We start from the raw sequence: 19,648 nt of genomic DNA on the forward strand, positions 1-19,648 counted from the left end.
TTTTTCTCTTACCTTGCTTTTTTCTAAGAAACAATGAGTGGCTTAAAAGAATAGGCTCTTTTTGACAAACAAAAAGGTCAACAATTAATTGCAGGTTTTTGTTTTTTTCTTTCTTCTTGGTCTGTATGCTTAAGTTGCACACACTATGAGACAAGTCTTAGGTTCCAACTATCAGAAAAGTTCAAACTCTATAGGAACCCCTAAATCTTGGCACTGAACTTTCCAAATATGCATACTTGGACAAAAATTGACCTTAAGGAAACATTTTAGCTATGCTACCAATACATTTTTAAATTGTTATGGTATTTTTAAAATGTAACATCTTTTTTTCCAGCTTATTGCATTTTTTTATTAAATAATTTGAGTTTTACTTTAAAAATGGTAAAATCTGAATAAGAAATTATTTAGCTTGTGGCTTGTTGGTCTGGGTGTATGATTTTTGCTTTGAGTGGAAAAGGCACCAGGTTCATATCCTAGATAAGCCTGTTTTCTCAGGTTCTTTAAAAGTGCTTAGTTCTATTATCTGATAGTATTTTAAAATACTAATGTATTCCAACAGTTTCACTTCCAATTTCATTAGTATACATGAAAAAGCATGAACAGTTGGCTCGTTGGTCTAGGGGTATGATTCTCACTTAGGGTGCGAGAGGTCCTGGGTTCAAATCCTGGATGAGCCCATTTTCTCAGGTTCTTTTAAATACCATGGATCCATTATCTGATTGATGTCAAAAGCATCAAGTGAATTTTGCTTTTGCCAATCCATCAAAAAAGTATATACTTAAGCATATTTAGTAAACTGTCAACCATTTGGTGGTATATTGGGTATACTGTAGATTCCACTTTGTCTAAGTAACCTTGAGTGGCTTCAAAGAAGTCTCATTTTGACAAATAAAAAACGGTCAAAATGAAATTACAGGTTTTTCTCTTACCTTGCTTTTTTCTAAGAAACAATGAGTGGCTTAAAAGAATAGGCTCTTTTTGACAAACAAAAAGGTCAACAATTAATTGCAGGTTTTTTTTTTCTTTCTTCTTGGTCTGTATGCTTAAGTTGCACACAGTATGAGACAAGTCTTAGGTTCCAACTATCAGAAAAGTTCAAACTCTATAGGAACCCCTAAATCTTGGCACTGAACTTTCCAAATATGCATACTTGGACAAAAATTTACCTTAAGGAAACATTTTAGCTATGCTACCAATACATTTTTAAATTGTTATGGTATTTTTAAAATGTAACATCTTTTTTTCCATCTTATTGCATTTTTTTATTAAATAATTTGAGTTTTACTTTAAAAATGGTAAAATCTGAATAAGAAATTATTTAGCTTGTGGCTTGTTGGTCTGGGTGTATGATTTTTGCTTTGAGTGGAAAAGGCACCAGGTACATATCCTGGATAAGTCTGTTTTCTCAGGTTCTTTAAAAGTGCTTAGTTCTATTATCTGATAGTATTTTAAAATACTAATGTATTCCAACAGTTTCACTTCCAATTTCATTAGTATACATGAAAAAGCATGAACAGTTTGCTCGTTGGTCTAGGGGTATGATTCTCGCTTAGGGTGCGAGAGGTCCCGGGTTCAAATCCCGGATGAGCCCATTTTCTCAGGTTCTTTTAAATACCATGGATCCATTATCTGATTGATGTCAAAAGCATCAAGTGAATTTTGCTTTTGCCAATCCATCAAAAAAGTATATACTTAAGCATATTTAGTAAACTGTCAACCATTTGGTGGTATATTGGGTATACTGTAGATTCCACTTTGTCTAAGTAACCTTGAGTGGCTTCAAAGAAGTCTCATTTTGACAAATAAAAAACTGTCAAAATGAAATTACAGGTTTTTCTCTTACCTTGCTTTTTTCTAAGAAACAATGAGTGGCTTAAAAGAATAGGCTCTTTTTGACAAACAAAAAGGTCAACAATTAATTGCAGGTTTTTGTTTTTTTCTTTCTTCTTGGTCTGTATGCTTAAGTTGCACACAGTATGAGACAAGTCTTAGGTTCCAACTATCAGAAAAGTTCAAACTCTATAGGAACCCCTAAATCTTGGCACTGAACTTTCCAAATATGCATACTTGGACAACAATTTACATTAAGGAAACATTTTAGCTATGCTACCAATACATTTTTAAATTGTTATGGTATTTTTAAAATGTAACATCTTTTTTTCCATCTTATTGCATTTTTTTATTAAATAATTTGAGTTTTACTTTAAAAATGTTAAAATCTGAATAAGAAATTATTTAGCTTGTGGCTTCTTGGTCTGGGTGTATGATTTTTGCTTTGAGTGGAAAAGGCACCAGGTTCATATCCTGGATAAGTCTGTTTTCTCAGGTTCTTTAAAAGTGCTTAGTTCTATTATCTGATAGTATTTTAAAATACTTACTAATGTATTCCAACAGTTTCACTTCCAATTTCATTAGTATACATGAAAAATGCATGAACAGTTGGCTCGTTGGTCTAGGGGTATGATTCTCGCTTAGGGTGCGAGAGGTCCCGGGTTCAAATCCCGGAAGAGCCTATCTTCTCAGATTCTTTTAAATCCCATGGTTCCATTATCTGATTGATGTCAAAAGCATCAAGTGAATTTTGCTTTTGAAAATCCATAAAAAATATATACTTATGCATATTTAGTAAACTGTCAACCATTTGGTGGTATATTGGGTATACTGTAGATTCCATTTTGTCTAAGTAACCTTGAGTGGCTTCAAAGAAGTCTCATTTTGACAAATAAAAAACTATCAAAATGAAATTACAGGTTTTTCTCTTACCTTGCTTTTTTCTAAGAAACAATGAGTGGCTTAAAAGAATAGGCTCTTTTTGACAAACAAAAAGGTCAACAATTAATTGCAGGTTTTTGTTTTTTTCTTTCTTCTTGGTCTGTATGCTTAAGTTGCACACAGTATGAGACAAGTCTTAGGTTCCAACTATCAGAAAAGTTCAAACTCTATAGGAACCCCTAAATCTTGGCACTGAACTTTCCAAATATGCATACTTGGACAAAAATTTACCTTAAGGAAACATTTTAGCTATGCTACCAATACATTTTTAAATTGTTATGGTATTTTTAAAATGTAACATCTTTTTTTCCATCTTATTGCATTTTTTTATTAAATAATTTGAGTTTTACTTTAAAAATGGTAAAATCGGAATAAGAAATTATTTAGCATGTGGCTTGTTGGTCTGGGTGTATGATTTTTGCTTTGAGTGGAAAAGGCACCAGGTTCATATCCTGGATAAGTCTGTTTTCTCAGGCTCTTTAAAAGTGCTTAGTTCTATTATCTGATAGTATTTTAAAATACTAATGTATTCCAACAGTTTCACTTCCAATTTCATTAGTATACATGAAAAAGCATGAACAGTTGGCTCGTTGGTCTAGGGGTATGATTCTCGCTTAGGGTGCGAGAAGTCCCGGGTTCAAATCCCGGATGAGCCCATTTTCTCAGGTTCTTTTAAATACCATGGATCCATTATCTGATTGATGTCAAAAGCATCAAGTGAATTTTGCTTTTGCCAATCCATCAAAAAAGTATATACTTAAGCATATTTAGTAAACTGTCAACCATTTGGTGGTATATTGGGTATACTGTAGATTCCACTTTGTCTAAGTAACCTTGAGTGGCTTCAAAGAAGTCTCATTTTGACAAATAAAAAACGGTCAAAATGAAATTACAGGTTTTTCTCTTACCTTGCTTTTTTCTAAGAAACAATGAGTGGCTTCAAAGAATAGGCTCTTTTTGACAAACAAAAAGGTCAACAATTAATTGCAGGTTTTTGTTTTTTTCTTTCTTCTTGGTCTGTATGCTTAAGTTGCACACAGTATGAGACAAGTCTTAGGTTCCAACTATCAGAAAAGTTCAAACTCTATAGGAACCCCTAAATCTTGGCACTGAACTTTCCAAATATGCATACTTGGACAAAAATTTACCTTAAGGAAACATTTTAGCTATGCTACCAATACATTTTTAAATTGTTATGGTATTTTTAAAATGTAACATCTTTTTTTCCAGCTTATTGCATTTTTTTATTAAATAATTTGAGTTTTACTTTAAAAATGGTAAAATCTGAATAAGAAATTATTTAGCTTGTGGCTTGTTGGTCTGGGTGTATGATTTTTGCTTTGAGTGGAAAAGGCACCAGGTTCATATCCTGGATAAGTCTGTTTTCTCAGGTTCTTTAAAAGTGCTTAGTTCTATTATCTGATAGTATTTTAAAATACTTACTAATGTATTCCAACAGTTTCACTTCCAATTTCATTAGTATACATGAAAAATGCATGAATAGTTGGCTCGTTGGTCTAGGGGTATGATTCTCGCTTAGGGTGCGAGAGGTCCCGGGTTCAAATCCCGGACGAGCCCATCTTCTCAGATTCTTTTAAATCCCATGGTTCCATTATCTGATTGATGTCAAAAGCATCAAGTGAATTTTGCTTTTGAAAATCCATAAAAAATATATACTTATGCATATTTAGTAAACTGTCAACCATTTGGTGGTATATTGGGTATACTGTAGATTCCATTTTGTCTAAGTAACCTTGAGTGGCTTCAAAGAAGTCTCATTTTGACAAATAAAAAACTATCAAAATGAAATTACAGGTTTTTCTCTTACCTTGCTTTTTTCTAAGAAACAATGAGTGGCTTAAAAGAATAGGCTCTTTTTGACAAACAAAAAGGTCAACAATTAATTGCAGGTTTTTGTTTTTTTCTTTCTTCTTGGTCTGTATGCTTAAGTTGCACACAGTATGAGACAAGTCTTAGGTTCCAACTATCAGAAAAGTTCAAACTCTATAGGAACCCCTAAATCTTGGCACTGAACTTTCCAAATATGCATACTTGGACAAAAATTTACCTTAAGGAAACATTTTAGCTATGCTACCAATACATTTTTAAATTGTTATGGTATTTTTAAAATGTAACATCTTTTTTTCCATCTTATTGCATTTTTTTATTAAATAATTTGAGTTTTACTTTAAAAATGGTAAAATCGGAATAAGAAATTATTTAGCATGTGGCTTGTTGGTCTGGGTGTATGATTTTTGCTTTGAGTGGAAAAGGCACCAGGTTCATATCCTGGATAAGTCTGTTTTCTCAGGTTCTTTAAAAGTGCTTAGTTCTATTATCTGATAGTATTTTAAAATACTAATGTATACCAACAGTTTCATTTCCAATTTCATTAGTATACATGAAAAAGCATGAGCAGTTGGCTCGTTGGTCTAGGGGTATGATTCTCGCTTAGGGTGCGAGAGGTCCCGGGTTCAAATCCCGGATGAGCCCATTTTCTCAGGTTCTTTTCAATACCATGGATCCATTATCTGATTGATGTCAAAAGCATCAAGTGAATTTTGCTTTTGCCAATCCATCAAAAAAGTATATACTTAAGCATATTTAGTAAACTGTCAACCATTTGGTGGTATATTGGGTATACTGTAGATTCCACTTTGTCTAAGTAACCTTGAGTGGCTTCAAAGAAGTCTCATTTTGACAAATTAAAAACTGTCAAAATGAAATTACAGGTTTTTCTCTTACCTTGCTTTTTTCTAAGAAACAATGAGTGGCTTAAAAGAATAGGCTCTTTTTGACAAACAAAAAGGTCAACAATTAATTGCAGGTTTTTGTTTTTTTCTTTCTTCTTGGTCTGTATGCTTAAGTTGCACACAGTATGAGACAAGTCTTAGGTTCCAACTATCAGAAAAGTTCAAACTCTATAGGAACCCCTAAATCTTGGCACTGAACTTTCCAAATATGCATACTTGGACAAAAATTGACCTTAAGGAAACATTTTAGCTATGCTACCAATACATTTTTAAATTGTTATGGTATTTTTAAAATGTAACATCTTTTTTTCCAGCTTATTGCATTTTTTTATTAAATAATTTGAGTTTTACTTTAAAAATGGTAAAATCTGAATAAGAAATTATTTAGCTTGTGGCTTGTTGGTCTGGGTGTATGATTTTTGCTTTGAGTGGAAAAGGCACCAGGTTCATATCCTAGATAAGCCTGTTTTCTCAGGTTCTTTAAAAGTGCTTAGTTCTATTATCTGATAGTATTTTAAAATACTAATGTATTCCAACAGTTTCACTTCCAATTTCATTAGTATACATGAAAAAGCGTGAACAGTTGGCTCGTTGGTCTAGGGGTATGATTCTCGCTTAGGGTGCGAGAGGTCCCGGGTTCAAATCCCGGACGAGCCCATCTTCTCAGATTCTTTTAAATCCCATGGTTCCATTATCTGATTGATGTCAAAAGCATCAAGTGAATTTTGCTTTTGAAAATCCATAAAAAATATATACTTATGCATATTTAGTAAACTGTCAACCATTTGGTGGTATATTGGGTATACTGTAGATTCCATTTTGTCTAAGTAACCTTGAGTGGCTTCAAAGAAGTCTCATTTTGACAAATAAAAAACTATCAAAATGAAATTACAGGTTTTTCTCTTACCTTGCTTTTTTCTAAGAAACAATGAGTGGCTTAAAAGAATAGGCTCTTTTTGACAAACAAAAAGGTCAACAATTAATTGCAGGTTTTTGTTTTTTTCTTTCTTCTTGGTCTGTATGCTTAAGTTGCACACAGTATGAGACAAGTCTTAGGTTCCAACTATCAGAAAAGTTCAAACTCTATAGGAACCCCTAAATCTTGGCACTGAACTTTCCAAATATGCATACTTGGACAAAAATTTACCTTAAGGAAACATTTTAGCTATGCTACCAATACATTTTTAAATTGTTATGGTATTTTTAAAATGTAACATCTTTTTTTCCATCTTATTGCATTTTTTTATTAAATAATTTGAGTTTTACTTTAAAAATGGTAAAATCTGAATAAGATATTATTTAGCTTGTGGCTGGTTGGTCTGGGTGTATGATTTTTGCTTTGAGTGGAAAAGGCACCAGGTTCATATCCTGGATAAGTCTGTTTTCTCAGGTTCTTTAAAAGTGCTTAGTTCTATTATCTGATAGTATTTTAAAATACTAATGTATTCCAACAGTTTCACTTCCAATTTCATTAGTATACATGAAAAAGCATGAACAGTTGGCTCGTTGGTCTAGGGGTATGATTCTCGCTTAGGGTGCGAGAGGTCCCGGGTTCAAATCCCGGATGAGCCCATTTTCTCAGGTTCTTTTAAATACCATGGATCCATTATCTGATTGATGTCAAAAGCATCAAGTGAATTTTGCTTTTGCCAATCCATCAAAAAAGTATATACTTAAGCATATTTAGTAAACTGTCAACCATTTGGTGGTATATTGGGTATACTGTAGTTTCCATTTTGTCTAAGTAACCTTGAGTGGCTTCAAAGAAGTCTCATTTTGACAAATAAAAAACTATCAAAATGAAATTACAGGTTTTTCTCTTACCTTGCTTTTTTCTAAGAAACAATGAGTGGCTTAAAAGAATAGGCTCTTTTTGACAAACAAAAAGGTCAACAATTAATTGCAGGTTTTTGTTTTTTTCTTTCTTCTTGGTCTGTATGCTTAAGTTGCACACAGTATGAGACAAGTCTTAGGTTCCAACTATCAGAAAAGTTCAAACTCTATAGGAACCCCTAAATCTTGGCACTGAACTTTCCAAATATGCATACTTGGACAAAAATTTACCTTAAGGAAACATTTTAGCTATGCTACCAATACATTTTTAAATTGTTATGGTATTTTTAAAAAGTAACATCTTTTTTTCCAGCTTATTGCATTTTTTTATTAAATAATTTGAGTTTTACTTTAAAAATTGTAAAATCTGAATAAGAAATTATTTAGCTTGTGGCTTGTTGGTCTGGGTGTATGATTTTTGCTTTGAGTGGAAAAGGCACCAGGTTCATTTCCTGGATTAGCCTGTTTTCTCAGGTTCTTTAAAAGTGCTTAGTTCTATTATCTGATAGTATTTTAAAATACTTACTAATGTATTCCAACAGTTTCACTTCCAATTTCATTAGTATACATGAAAAAGCATGAACAGTTGGCTCGTTGGTCTAGGGGTATGATTCTCACTTAGGGTGCGAGAGGTCCCGGGTTCAAATCCCGGACGAGCCCATCTTCTCAGATTCTTTTAAATCCCATGGTTCCATTATCTGATTGATGTCAAAAGCATCAAGTGAATTTTGCTTTTGAAAATCCATAAAAAATATATACTTATGCATATTTAGTAAACTGTCAACCATTTGGTGGTATATTGGGTATACTGTAGATTCCATTTTGTCTAAGTAACCTTGAGTGGCTTCAAAGAAGTCTCATTTTGACAAATAAAAAACTATCAAAATGAAATTACAGGTTTTTCTCTTACCTTGCTTTTTTCTAAGAAACAATGAGTGGCTTAAAAGAATAGGCTCTTTTTGACAAACAAAAAGGTCAACAATTAATTGCAGGTTTTTGTTTTTTTCTTTCTTCTTGGTCTGTATGCTTAAGTTGCACACAGTATGAGACAAGTCTTAGGTTCCAACTATCAGAAAAGTTCAAACTCTATAGGAACCCCTAAATCTTGGCACTGAACTTTCCAAATATGCATACTTGGACAAAAATTTACCTTAAGGAAACATTTTAGCTATGCTACCAATACATTTTTAAATTGTTATGGTATTTTTAAAATGTAACATCTTTTTTTCCAGCTTATTGCATTTTTTTATTAAATAATTTGAGTTTTACTTTAAAAATGGTAAAATCTGAATAAGAAATTATTTAGCTTGTGGCTTGTTGGTCTGGGTGTATGATTTTTGCTTTGAGTGGAAAAGGCACCAGGTTCATATCCTGGATAAGCCTGTTTTCTCTGGTTCTTTAAAAGTGCTTAGTTCTATTATCTGATAGTATTTTAAAATACTTACTAATGTATTCCAACAGTTTCACTTCCAATTTCATTAGTATACATGAAAAAGCATGAACAGTTGGCTCGTTGGTCTAGGGGTATGATTCTCGCTTAGGGTGCGAGAGGTCCCGGGTTCAAATCCCGGACGAGCCCATCTTCTCAGATTCTTTTAAATCCCATGGTTCCATTATCTGATTGATGTCAAAAGCATCAAGTGAATTTTGCTTTTGAAAATCCATAAAAAATATATACTTATGCATATTTAGTAAACTGTCAACCATTTGGTGGTATATTGGGTATACTGTAGATTCCATTTTGTCTAAGTAACCTTGAGTGGCTTCAAAGAAGTCTCATTTTGACAAATAAAAAACTATCAAAATGAAATTACAGGTTTTTCTCTTACCTTGCTTTTTTCTAAGAAACAATGAGTGGCTTAAAAGAATAGGCTCTTTTTGACAAACAAAAAGGTCAACAATTAATTGCAGGTTTTTGTTTTTTTCTTTCTTCTTGGTCTGTATGCTTAAGTTGCACACAGTATGAGACAAGTCTTAGGTTCCAACTATCAGAAAAGTTCAAACTCTATAGGAACCCCTAAATCTTGGCACTGAACTTTCCAAATATGCATACTTGGACAAAAATTGACCTTAAGGAAACATTTTAGCTATGCTACCAATACATTTTTAAATTGTTATGGTATTTTTAAAATGTAACATCTTTTTTTCCAGCTTATTGCATTTTTTTATTAAATTATTTGAGTTTTACTTTAAAAATGGTAAAATCTGAATAAGAAATTATTTAGCTTGTGGCTTGTTGGTCTGGGTGTATGATTTTTGCTTTGAGTGGAAAAGGCACCAGGTTCATATCCTAGATAAGCCTGTTTTCTCAGGTTCTTTAAAAGTGCTTAGTTCTATTATCTGATAGTATTTTAAAATACTAATGTATTCCAACAGTTTCACTTCCAATTTCATTAGTATACATGAAAAAGCGTGAACAGTTGGCTCGTTGGTTTATGGGTATGATTCTCGCTTAGGGTGCGAGAGGTCCCGGGTTCAAATCCCGGATGAGCCCATTTTCTCAGGTTCTTTTAAATACCATGGATCCATTATCTGATTGATGTCAAAAGCATCAAGTGAATTTTGCTTTTGCCAATCCATCAAAAAAGTATATACTTAAGCATATTTAGTAAACTGTCAACCATTTGGTGGTATACTGTAGATTCCACTTTGTCTAAGTAACCTTGAGTGGCTTCAAAGAAGTCTCATTTTGACAAATTAAAAACTGTCAAAATGAAATTACAGGTTTTCCTCTTACCTTGCTTTTTTCTAAGAAACAATGAGTGGCTTAAAAGAATAGGCTCTTTTTAACAAACAAAAAGGTCAACAATTAATTGCAGGTTTTTGTTTTTTTCTTTCTTCTTGGTCTGTATGCTTAAGTTGCACACAGTATGAGACAAGTCTTAGGTTCCAACTATCAGAAAAGTTCAAACTCTATAGGAACCCCTAAATCTTGGCACTGAACTTTCCAAATATGCATACTTGGACAAAAATTGACCTTAAGGAAACATTTTAGCTATGCTACCAATAGATTTTTAAATTGTTATGGTATTTTTAAAATGTAACATCTTTTTTTCCAGCTTATTGCATTTTTTTATTAAATAATTTGAGTTTTACTTTAAAAATTGTAAAATCTGAATAAGAAATTATTTAGCTTGTGGCTTGTTGGTCTGGGTGTATGATTTTTGCTTTGAGTGGAAAAGGCACCAGGTTCAAATCCCGGATGAGCCCATCTTCTCAGATTCTTTTAAATCCCATGGTTCCATTATCTGATTGATGTCAAAAGCATCAAGTGAATTTTGCTTTTGAAAATCCATAAAAAATATATACTTATGCATATTTAGTAAACTGTCAACCATTTGGTGGTATATTGGGTATACTGTAGATTCCATTTTGTCTAAGTAACCTTGAGTGGCTTCAAAGAAGTCTCATTTTGACAAATAAAAAACTATCAAAATGAAATTACAGGTTTTTCTCTTACCTTGCTTTTTTCTAAGAAACAATGAGTGGCTTAAAAGAATAGGCTCTTTTTGACAAACAAAAAGGTCAACAATTAATTGCAGGTTTTTGTTTTTTTCTTTCTTCTTGGTCTGTATGCTTAAGTTGCACACAGTATGAGACAAGTCTTAGGTTCCAACTATCAGAAAAGTTCAAACTCTATAGGAACCCCTAAATCTTGGCACTGAACTTTCCAAATATGCATACTTGGACAAAAATTTACCTTAAGGAAACATTTTAGCTATGCTACCAATACATTTTTAAATTGTTATGGTATTTTTAAAATGTAACATCTTTTTTTCCATCTTATTGCATTTTTTTATTAAATAATTTGAGTTTTACTTTAAAAATGGTAAAATCGGAATAAGAAATTATTTAGCATGTGGCTTGTTGGTCTGGGTGTATGATTTTTGCTTTGAGTGGAAAAGGCACCAGGTTCATATCCTGGATAAGTCTGTTTTCTCAGGTTCTTTAAAAGTGCTTAGTTCTATTATCTGATAGTATTTTAAAATACTAATGTATACCAACAGTTTCATTTCCAATTTCATTAGTATACATGAAAAAGCATGAGCAGTTGGCTCGTTGGTCTAGGGGTATGATTCTCACTTAGGGTGCGAGAGGACCCGGGTTCAAATCCCGGACGAGCCCATCTTCTCAGATTCTTTTAAATCCCATGGTTCCATTATCTGATTGATGTCAAAAGCATCAAGTGAATTTTGCTTTTGAAAATCCATAAAAAATATATACTTATGCATATTTAGTAAACTGTCAACCATTTGGTGGTATATTGGGTATACTGTAGATTCCATTTTGTCTAAGTAACCTTGAGTGGCTTCAAAGAAGTCTCATTTTGACAAATAAAAAACTATCAAAATGAAATTACAGGTTTTTCTCTTACCTTGCTTTTTTCTAAGAAACAATGAGTGGCTTAAAAGAATAGGCTCTTTTTGACAAACAAAAAGGTCAACAATTAATTGCAGGTTTTTGTTTTTTTCTTTCTTCTTAGTCTGTATGCTTAAGTTGCACACAGTATGAGACAAGTCTTAGGTTCCAACTATCAGAAAAGTTCAAACTCTATAGGAACCCCTAAATCTTGGCACTGAACTTTCCAAATATGCATACTTGGACAAAAATTTACCTTAAGGAAACATTTTAGCTATGCTACCAATACATTTTTAAATTGTTATGGTATTTTTAAAATGTAACATCTTTTTTTCCATCTTATTGCATTTTTTTATTAAATAATTTGAGTTTTACTTTAAAAATGGTAAAATCTGAATAAGAAATTATTTAGCTTGTGGCTTGTTGGTCTGGGTGTATGATTTTTGCTTTGAGTGGAAAAGGCACCAGGTTCATATCCTGGATTAGCCTGTTTTCTCAGGTTCTTTAAAAGTGCTTAGTTCTATTATCTGATAGTATTTTAAAATACTTACTAATGTATTCCAACAGTTTCACTTCCAATTTCATTAGTATACATGAAAAAGCATGAACAGTTGGCTCGTTGGTCTAGGGGTATGATTCTCGCTTAGCGTGCGAGAAGTCCCGGGTTCAAATCCCGGATGAGCCTATTTTCTCAGGTTCTTTTAAATACCATGGATCCATTATCTGATTGATGTCAAAAGCATCAAGTGAATTTTGCTTTTGCCAATCCATCAAAAAAGTATATACTTAAGCATATTTAGTAAACTGTCAACCATTTGGTGGTATATTGGGTATACTGTAGATTCCATTTTGTCTAAGTAACCTTGAGTGGCTTCAAAGAAGTCTCATTTTGACAAATAAAAAACTATCAAAATGAAATTACAGGTTTTTCTCTTACCTTGCTTTTTTCTAAGAAACAATGAGTGGCTTAAAAGAATAGGCTCTTTTTGACAAACAAAAAGGTCAACAATTAATAGCAGGTTTTTGTTTTTTTCTTTCTTCTTGGTCTGTATGCTTAAGTTGCACACAGTATGAGACAAGTCTTAGGTTCCAACTGTCAGAAAAGTTCAAACTCTATAGGAACCCCTAAATCTTGGCACTGAACTTTCCAAATATGCATACTTGGACAAAAATGTACCTTAAGGAAACATTTTAGCTATGCTACCAATACATTTTTAAATTGTAATGGTATTTTTAAAATGTAACATGTTTTTTTCCATCTTATTGCATTTTTTTATTAAATAATTTGAGTTTTACTTTAAAAATGGTAAAATCTGAATAAGAAATTATTTAGCTTGTGGCTTGTTGGTCTGGGTGTATGATTTTTGCTTTGAGTGGAAAAGGCACCAGGTTCATATCCTGGATAAGTCTGTTTTCTCAGGTTCTTTAAAAGTGCTTAGTTCTATTATCTGATAGTATTTTAAAATACTAATGTATTCCAACAGTTTCACTTCCAATTTCATTAGTATACATGAAAAAGCATGAACAGTTTGCTCGTTGGTCTAGGGGTATGATTCTCACTTAGGGTGCGAGAGGTCCTGGGTTCAAATCCCGGATGAGACCATTTTCTCAGGTTCTTTTAAATACCATGGATCCATTATCTGATTGATGTCAAAAGCATCAAGTGAATTTTGCTTTTGCCAATCCATCAAAAAAGTATATACTTAAGCATATTTAGTAAACTGTCAACCATTTGGTGGTATATTGGGTATACTGTAGATTCCACTTTGTCTAAGTAACCTTGAGTGGCTTCAAAGAAGTCTCATTTTGACAAATAAAAAACGGTCAAAATGAAATTACAGGTTTTTCTCTTACCTTGCTTTTTTCTAAGAAACAATGAGTGGCTTAAAAGAATAGGCTCTTTTTGACAAACAAAAAGGTCAACAATTAATTGCAGGTTTTTGTTTTTTTCTTTCTTCTTGGTCTGTATGCTTAAGTTGCACACAGTATGAGACAAGTCTTAGGTTCCAACTATCAGAAAAGTTCAAACTCTATAGGAACCCCTAAATCTTGGCACTGAACTTTCCAAATATGCATACTTGGACAAAAATGTACCTTAAGGAAACATTTTAGCTATGCTACCAATACATTTTTAAATTGTTATGGTATTTTTAAAATGTAACATGTTTTTTTCCATCTTATTGCATTTTTTTATTAAATAATTTGAGTTTTACTTTAAAAATGGTAAAATCGGAATAAGAAATTATTTAGCATGTGGCTTGTTGGTCTGGGTGTATGATTTTTGCTTTGAGTGGAAAAGGCACCAGGTTCATATCCTGGATAAGTCTGTTTTCTCAGGTTCTTTAAAAGTGCTTAGTTCTATTATCTGATAGTATTTTAAAATACTAATGTATAACAACAGTTTCATTTCCAATTTCATTAGTATACATGAAAAAGCATGAACAGTTGGCTCGTTGGTCTAGGGGTATGATTCTCGCTTAGGGTGCGAGAGGTCCCGGGTTCAAATCCCGGATGAGCCCATTTTCTCAGGTTCTTTTAAATACCATGGATCCATTATCTGATTGATGTCAAAAGCATCAAGTGAATTTTGCTTTTGCCAATCCATCAAAAAAGTATATACTTAAGCATATTAAGTAAACTGTCAACCATTTGGTGGTATATTGGGTATACTGTAGATTCCACTTTGTCTAAGTAACCTTGAGTGGCTTCAAAGAAGTCTCATTTTGACAAATTAAAAACTGTCAAAATGAAATTACAGGTTTTTATCTTACCTTGCTTTTTTCTAAGAAACAATGAGTGGCTTAAAAGAATAGGCTCTTTTTGACAAACAAAAAGGTCAACAATTAATTGCAGGTTTTTGTTTTTTTCTTTCTTCTTGGTCTGTATGCTTAAGTTGCACACAGTATGAGACAAGTCTTAGGTTCCAACTATCAGAAAAGTTCAAACTCTATAGGAACCCCTAAATCTTGGCACTGAACTTTCCAAATATGCATACTTGGACAAAAATTTACCTTAAGGAAACATTTTAGCTATGCTACCAATACATTTTTAAATTGTTATGGTATTTTTAAAATGTAACATCTTTTTTTCCATCTTATTGCATTTTTTTATTAAATAATTTGAGTTTTACTTTAAAAATGGTAAAATCTGAATAAGAAATTATTTAGCTTGTGGCTTGTTGGTCTGGGTGTATGATTTTTGCTTTGAGTGGAAAAGGCACCAGGTTCATATCCTGGATTAGCCTGTTTTCTCAGGTTCTTTAAAAGTGCTTAGTTCTATTATCTGATAGTATTTTAAAATACTTACTAATGTATTCCAACAGTTTCACTTCCAATTTCATTAGTATACATGAAAAATGCATGAACAGTTGGCTCGTTGGTCTAGGGGTATGATTCTCGCTTAGGGTGCGAGAGGTCCCGGGTTCAAATCCCGGACGAGCCCATCTTCTCAGATTCTTTTAAATCCCATGGTTCCATTATCTGATTGATGTCAAAAGCATCAAGTGAATTTTGCTTTTGAAAATCCATAAAAAATATATACTTATGCATATTTAGTAAACTGTCAACCATTTGGTGGTATATTGGGTATACTGTAGATTCCATTTTGTCTAAGTAACCTTGAGTGGCTTCAAAGAAGTCTCATTTTGACAAATAAAAAACTATCAAAATGAAATTACAGGTTTTTCTCTTACCTTGCTTTTTTCTAAGAAACAATGAGTGGCTTAAAAGAATAGGCTCTTTTTGACAAACAAAAAGGTCAACAATTAATTGCAGGTTTTTGTTTTTTTCTTTCTTCTTGGTCTGTATGCTTAAGTTGCACACAGTATGAGACAAGTCTTAGGTTCCAACTATCAGAAAAGTTCAAACTCTATAGGAACCCCTAAATCTTGGCACTGAACTTTCCAAATATGCATACTTGGACAAAAATTGACCTTAAGGAAACATTTTAGCTATGCTACCAATACATTTTTAAATTGTTATGGTATTTTTAAAATGTAACATCTTTTTTTCCAGCTTATTGCATTTTTTTATTAAATAATTTGAGTTTTACTTTAAAAATGGTAAAATCTGAATAAGAAATTATTTAGCTTGTGGCTTGTTGGTCTGGGTGTATGATTTTTGCTTTGAGTGGAAAAGGCACCAGGTTCATATCCTAGATAAGCCTGTTTTCTCAGGTTCTTTAAAAGTGCTTAGTTCTATTATCTGATAGTATTTTAAAATACTAATGTATTCCAACAGTTTCACTTCCAATTTCATTAGTATACATGAAAAAGCATGAACAGTTGGCTCGTTGGTCTAGGGGTATGATTCTCGCTTAGGGTGCGAGAGGTACCGGGTTCAAATCCCGGACGAGCCCATCTTCTCAGATTCTTTTAAATCCCATGGTTCCATTATCTGATTGATGTCAAAAGCATCAAGTGAATTTTGCTTTTGCCAATCCATCAAAAAAGTATATACTTAAGCATATTTAGTAAACTGTCAACCATTTGGTGGTATATTGGGTATACTGTAGATTCCACTTTGTCTAAGTAACCTTGAGTGGCTTCAAAGAAGTCTCATTTTGACAAATAAAAAACGGTCAAAATGAAATTACAGGTTTTTCTCTTACCTTGCTTTTTTCTAAGAAACAATGAGTGGCTTAAAAGAATAGGCTCTTTTTGACAAACAAAAAGGTCAACAATTAATTGCAGGTTTTTTTTTTTTCTTTCTTCTTGGTCTGTATGCTTAAGTTGCACACAGTATGAGACAAGTCTTAGGTTCCAACTATCAGAAAAGTTCAAACTCTATAGGAACCTCTAAATCTTGGCACTGATCTTTCCAAATATGCATACTTGGACAAAAATTTACCTTAAGGAAACATTTTAGCTATGCTACCAATACATTTTTAAATTGTTATGGTATTTTTAAAATGTAACATCTTTTTTTCCAGCTTATTGCATTTTTTTATTAAATAATTTGAGTTTTACTTTAAAAATGGTAAAATCTGAATAAGAAATTATTTAGCTTGTGGCTTGTTGGTCTGGGTGTATGATTTTTGCTTTGAGTGGAAAAGGCACCAGGTTCATATCCTGGATTAGCCTGTTTTCTCAGGTTCTTTAAAAGTGCTTAGTTCTATTATCTGATAGTATTTTAAAATACTTACTAATGTATTCCAACAGTTTCACTTCCAATTTCATTAGTATACATGAAAAATGCATGAACAGTTGGCTCATTGGTCTAGGGGTATGATTCTCGCTTAGGGTGCGAGAGGTCCCGGGTTCAAATCCAGGACGAGCCCATCTTCTCAGATTCTTTTAAATCCCATGGTTCCATTATCTGATTGATGTCAAAAGCATCAAGTGAATTTTGCTTTTGAAAATCCATAAAAAATATATATTTATGCATATTTAGTAAACTGTTAACCATTTGGTGGTATATTGGGTATACTGTAGATTCCATTTTATCTAAGTAACCTTGAGTGGCTTCAAAGAAGTCTCATTTTGACAAATAAAAAACTATCAAAATGAAATTACAGGTTTTTCTCTTACCTTGCTTTTTTCTAAGAAACAATGAGTGGCTTAAAAGAATAGGCTCTTTTTGACAAACAAAAAGGTCAACAATTAATTGCAGGTTTTTGTTTTTTTCTTTCTTCTTGGTCTGTATGCTTAAGTTGCACACAGTATGAGACAAGTCTTAGGTTCCAACTATCAGAAAAGTTCAAACTCTATAGGAACCCCTAAATCTTGGCACTGAACTTTCCAAATATGCATACTTGGACAAAAATTTACCTTAAGGAAACATTTTAGCTATGCTACCAATACATTTTTAAATTGTTATGGTATTTTTAAAATGTAACATCTTTTTTTCCAGCTTATTGCATTTTTTTATTAAATAATTTGAGTTTTACTTTAAAAATGGTAAAATCTGAATAAGAAATAATTTAACTTGTGGCTTGTTGGTCTGGGTGTATGATTTTTGCTTTGGGTGCAAAAGGCCCCAGATTCATATCCTGGATATGCCTGTTTTCTCAGGTTCTTTAAAAGTGCTTAGTTCTATTATCTGATAGTATTTTAAAATACTTACTAATGTATTCCAACAGTTTCACTTCCAATTTTATTAGTATACATGAAAAAGCATTAACAGTTGGCTCGTTGGTCTAGGGGTATGATTCTCGCTTAGGGTGCGAGAGGTCCCGGGTTCAAATCCCGGACGAGCCCATCTTCTCAGATTCTTTTAAATCCCATGGTTCCATTATCTGATTGATGTCAAAAGCATCAAGTGAATTTTGCTTTTGAAAATCCATAAAAAATATATATTTATGCATATTTAGTAAACTGTTAACCATTTGGTGGTATATTGGGTATACTGTAGATTCCATTTTATCTAAGTAACCTTGAGTGGCTTCAAAGAAGTCTCATTTTGACAAATAAAAAACTATCAAAATGAAATTACAGGTTTTTCTCTTACCTTGCTTTTTTCTAAGAAACAATGAGTGGCTTAAAAGAATAGGCTCTTTTTGACAAACAAAATGGTCAACAATTAATTGCAGGTTTTTGTTTTTTTCTTTCTTCTTGGTCTGTATGCTTAAGTTGCACACAGTATGAGACAAGTCTTAGGTTCCAACTATCAGAAAAGTTCAAACTCTATAGGAACCTCTAAATCTTGGCACTGATCTTTCCAAATATGCTTTAAAAATTGTAAAATCTGAATAAGAAATTATTTAGCTTGTGGCTTGTTGGTCTGGGTGTATGATTTTTGCTTTGAGTGGAAAAGGCACCAGGTTCATATCCTGGATTAGCCTGTTTTCTCAGGTTCTTTAAAAGTGCTTAGTTCTATTATCTGATAGTATTTTAAAATACTTACTAATGTATTCCAACAGTTTCACTGCCAATTTCATTAGTATACATGAAAAATGCATGAACAGTTGGCTCGTTGGTCTAGGGGTATGATTCTCGCTTAGGGTGCGAGAGGTCCCGGGTTCAAATCCCGGACGAGCCCATCTTCTCAGATTCTTTTAAATCCCATGGTTCCATTATCTGATTGATGTCAAAAGCATCAAGTGAATTTTGCTTTTGAAAATCCATAAAAAATATTTACTTATGCATATTTAGTAAACTGTCAACCATTTGGTGGTATATTGGGTATACTGTAGATTCCATTTTGTCTAAGTAACCTTGAGTGGCTTCAAAGAAGTCTCATTTTGACAAATAAAAAACTATCAAAATGAAATTACAGGTTTTTCTCTTACCTTGCTTTTTTTCTAAGAAACAATGAGTGGCTTAAAAGAATAGGCTCTTTTTGACAAACAAAAAGGTCAACAATTAATTGCAGGTTTTTGTTTTTTTCTTTCTTCTTGGTCTGTATGCTTAAGTTGCACACAGTATGAGACAAAACTTAGGTTCCAACTATCAGAAAAGTTCAAACTCTATAGGAACCCCTAAATCTTGGCACTGAACTTTCCAAATATGCATACTTGGACAAAAATTTACCTTAAGGAAACATTTTAGCTATGCTACCAATACATTTTTAAATTGTTATGGTATTTTTAAAATGTAACATCTTTTTTTCCATCTTATTGCATTTTTTTATTAAATAATTTGAGTTTTACTTTAAAAATGGTAAAATCTGAATAAGATATTATTTAGCTTGTGGCTTGTTGGTCTGGGTGTATGATTTTTGCTTTGAGTGGAAAAGGCACCAGGTTCATATCCTGGATAAGTCTGTTTTCTCAGGTTCTTTAAAAGTGCTTAGTTCTATTATCTGATAGTATTTTAAAATACTAATGTATTCCAACAGTTTCACTTCCAATTTCATTAGTATACATGAAAAAGCATGAACAGTTGGCTCGTTGGTCTAGGGGTATGATTCTCGCTTAGGGTGCGAGAAGTCCCGGGTTCAAATCCCGGATGAGCCTATTTTCTCAGGTTCTTTTAAATACCATGGATCCATTAT

The 19,648-nt window shown here is 32.6% G+C and overlaps 18 non-coding genes across 18 annotated transcripts; all 18 read left to right on the forward strand.

The window, feature by feature from the left end:
* The first annotated feature begins 1,519 nt into the window (after nucleotides 1-1,519).
* On the forward strand, nucleotides 1,520-1,593 carry TRNAP-AGG (transfer RNA proline (anticodon AGG)). The gene has a single exon. It is a non-coding gene; the product is annotated as a tRNA-Pro (tRNA).
* Nucleotides 1,594-2,441: 848 nt separating this feature from the next.
* On the forward strand, nucleotides 2,442-2,513 carry TRNAP-AGG (transfer RNA proline (anticodon AGG)). Its single transcript has one exon. It is a non-coding gene; the product is annotated as a tRNA-Pro (tRNA).
* Nucleotides 2,514-3,356: 843 nt separating this feature from the next.
* TRNAP-AGG (transfer RNA proline (anticodon AGG)) lies at nucleotides 3,357-3,428 on the forward strand. Its single transcript has one exon. It is a non-coding gene; the product is annotated as a tRNA-Pro (tRNA).
* Nucleotides 3,429-4,278: 850 nt separating this feature from the next.
* Nucleotides 4,279-4,350, forward strand: TRNAP-AGG (transfer RNA proline (anticodon AGG)). The gene has a single exon. It is a non-coding gene; the product is annotated as a tRNA-Pro (tRNA).
* An 843-nt stretch (nucleotides 4,351-5,193) lies between these two features.
* Nucleotides 5,194-5,265, forward strand: TRNAP-AGG (transfer RNA proline (anticodon AGG)). Its single transcript has one exon. It is a non-coding gene; the product is annotated as a tRNA-Pro (tRNA).
* An 845-nt stretch (nucleotides 5,266-6,110) lies between these two features.
* On the forward strand, nucleotides 6,111-6,182 carry TRNAP-AGG (transfer RNA proline (anticodon AGG)). The gene has a single exon. It is a non-coding gene; the product is annotated as a tRNA-Pro (tRNA).
* Nucleotides 6,183-7,025: 843 nt separating this feature from the next.
* On the forward strand, nucleotides 7,026-7,097 carry TRNAP-AGG (transfer RNA proline (anticodon AGG)). Its single transcript has one exon. It is a non-coding gene; the product is annotated as a tRNA-Pro (tRNA).
* Nucleotides 7,098-7,946: 849 nt separating this feature from the next.
* Nucleotides 7,947-8,018, forward strand: TRNAP-AGG (transfer RNA proline (anticodon AGG)). The gene has a single exon. It is a non-coding gene; the product is annotated as a tRNA-Pro (tRNA).
* An 847-nt stretch (nucleotides 8,019-8,865) lies between these two features.
* TRNAP-AGG (transfer RNA proline (anticodon AGG)) lies at nucleotides 8,866-8,937 on the forward strand. Its single transcript has one exon. It is a non-coding gene; the product is annotated as a tRNA-Pro (tRNA).
* An 843-nt stretch (nucleotides 8,938-9,780) lies between these two features.
* Nucleotides 9,781-9,852, forward strand: TRNAP-AGG (transfer RNA proline (anticodon AGG)). The gene has a single exon. It is a non-coding gene; the product is annotated as a tRNA-Pro (tRNA).
* Nucleotides 9,853-11,411: 1,559 nt separating this feature from the next.
* On the forward strand, nucleotides 11,412-11,483 carry TRNAP-AGG (transfer RNA proline (anticodon AGG)). Its single transcript has one exon. It is a non-coding gene; the product is annotated as a tRNA-Pro (tRNA).
* Nucleotides 11,484-12,330: 847 nt separating this feature from the next.
* On the forward strand, nucleotides 12,331-12,402 carry TRNAA-AGC (transfer RNA alanine (anticodon AGC)). The gene has a single exon. It is a non-coding gene; the product is annotated as a tRNA-Ala (tRNA).
* Nucleotides 12,403-14,164: 1,762 nt separating this feature from the next.
* On the forward strand, nucleotides 14,165-14,236 carry TRNAP-AGG (transfer RNA proline (anticodon AGG)). Its single transcript has one exon. It is a non-coding gene; the product is annotated as a tRNA-Pro (tRNA).
* Nucleotides 14,237-15,086: 850 nt separating this feature from the next.
* TRNAP-AGG (transfer RNA proline (anticodon AGG)) lies at nucleotides 15,087-15,158 on the forward strand. The gene has a single exon. It is a non-coding gene; the product is annotated as a tRNA-Pro (tRNA).
* An 843-nt stretch (nucleotides 15,159-16,001) lies between these two features.
* On the forward strand, nucleotides 16,002-16,073 carry TRNAP-AGG (transfer RNA proline (anticodon AGG)). Its single transcript has one exon. It is a non-coding gene; the product is annotated as a tRNA-Pro (tRNA).
* Nucleotides 16,074-17,841: 1,768 nt separating this feature from the next.
* Nucleotides 17,842-17,913, forward strand: TRNAP-AGG (transfer RNA proline (anticodon AGG)). Its single transcript has one exon. It is a non-coding gene; the product is annotated as a tRNA-Pro (tRNA).
* A 709-nt stretch (nucleotides 17,914-18,622) lies between these two features.
* TRNAP-AGG (transfer RNA proline (anticodon AGG)) lies at nucleotides 18,623-18,694 on the forward strand. The gene has a single exon. It is a non-coding gene; the product is annotated as a tRNA-Pro (tRNA).
* An 844-nt stretch (nucleotides 18,695-19,538) lies between these two features.
* On the forward strand, nucleotides 19,539-19,610 carry TRNAP-AGG (transfer RNA proline (anticodon AGG)). Its single transcript has one exon. It is a non-coding gene; the product is annotated as a tRNA-Pro (tRNA).
* Nucleotides 19,611-19,648: the final 38 nt, after the last annotated feature.

This window comes from Pseudophryne corroboree, chromosome 3 (assembly GCF_028390025.1).
Source record: "Pseudophryne corroboree isolate aPseCor3 chromosome 3, aPseCor3.hap2, whole genome shotgun sequence".
NCBI classification, from domain to species: domain Eukaryota; kingdom Metazoa; phylum Chordata; class Amphibia; order Anura; family Myobatrachidae; genus Pseudophryne; species Pseudophryne corroboree.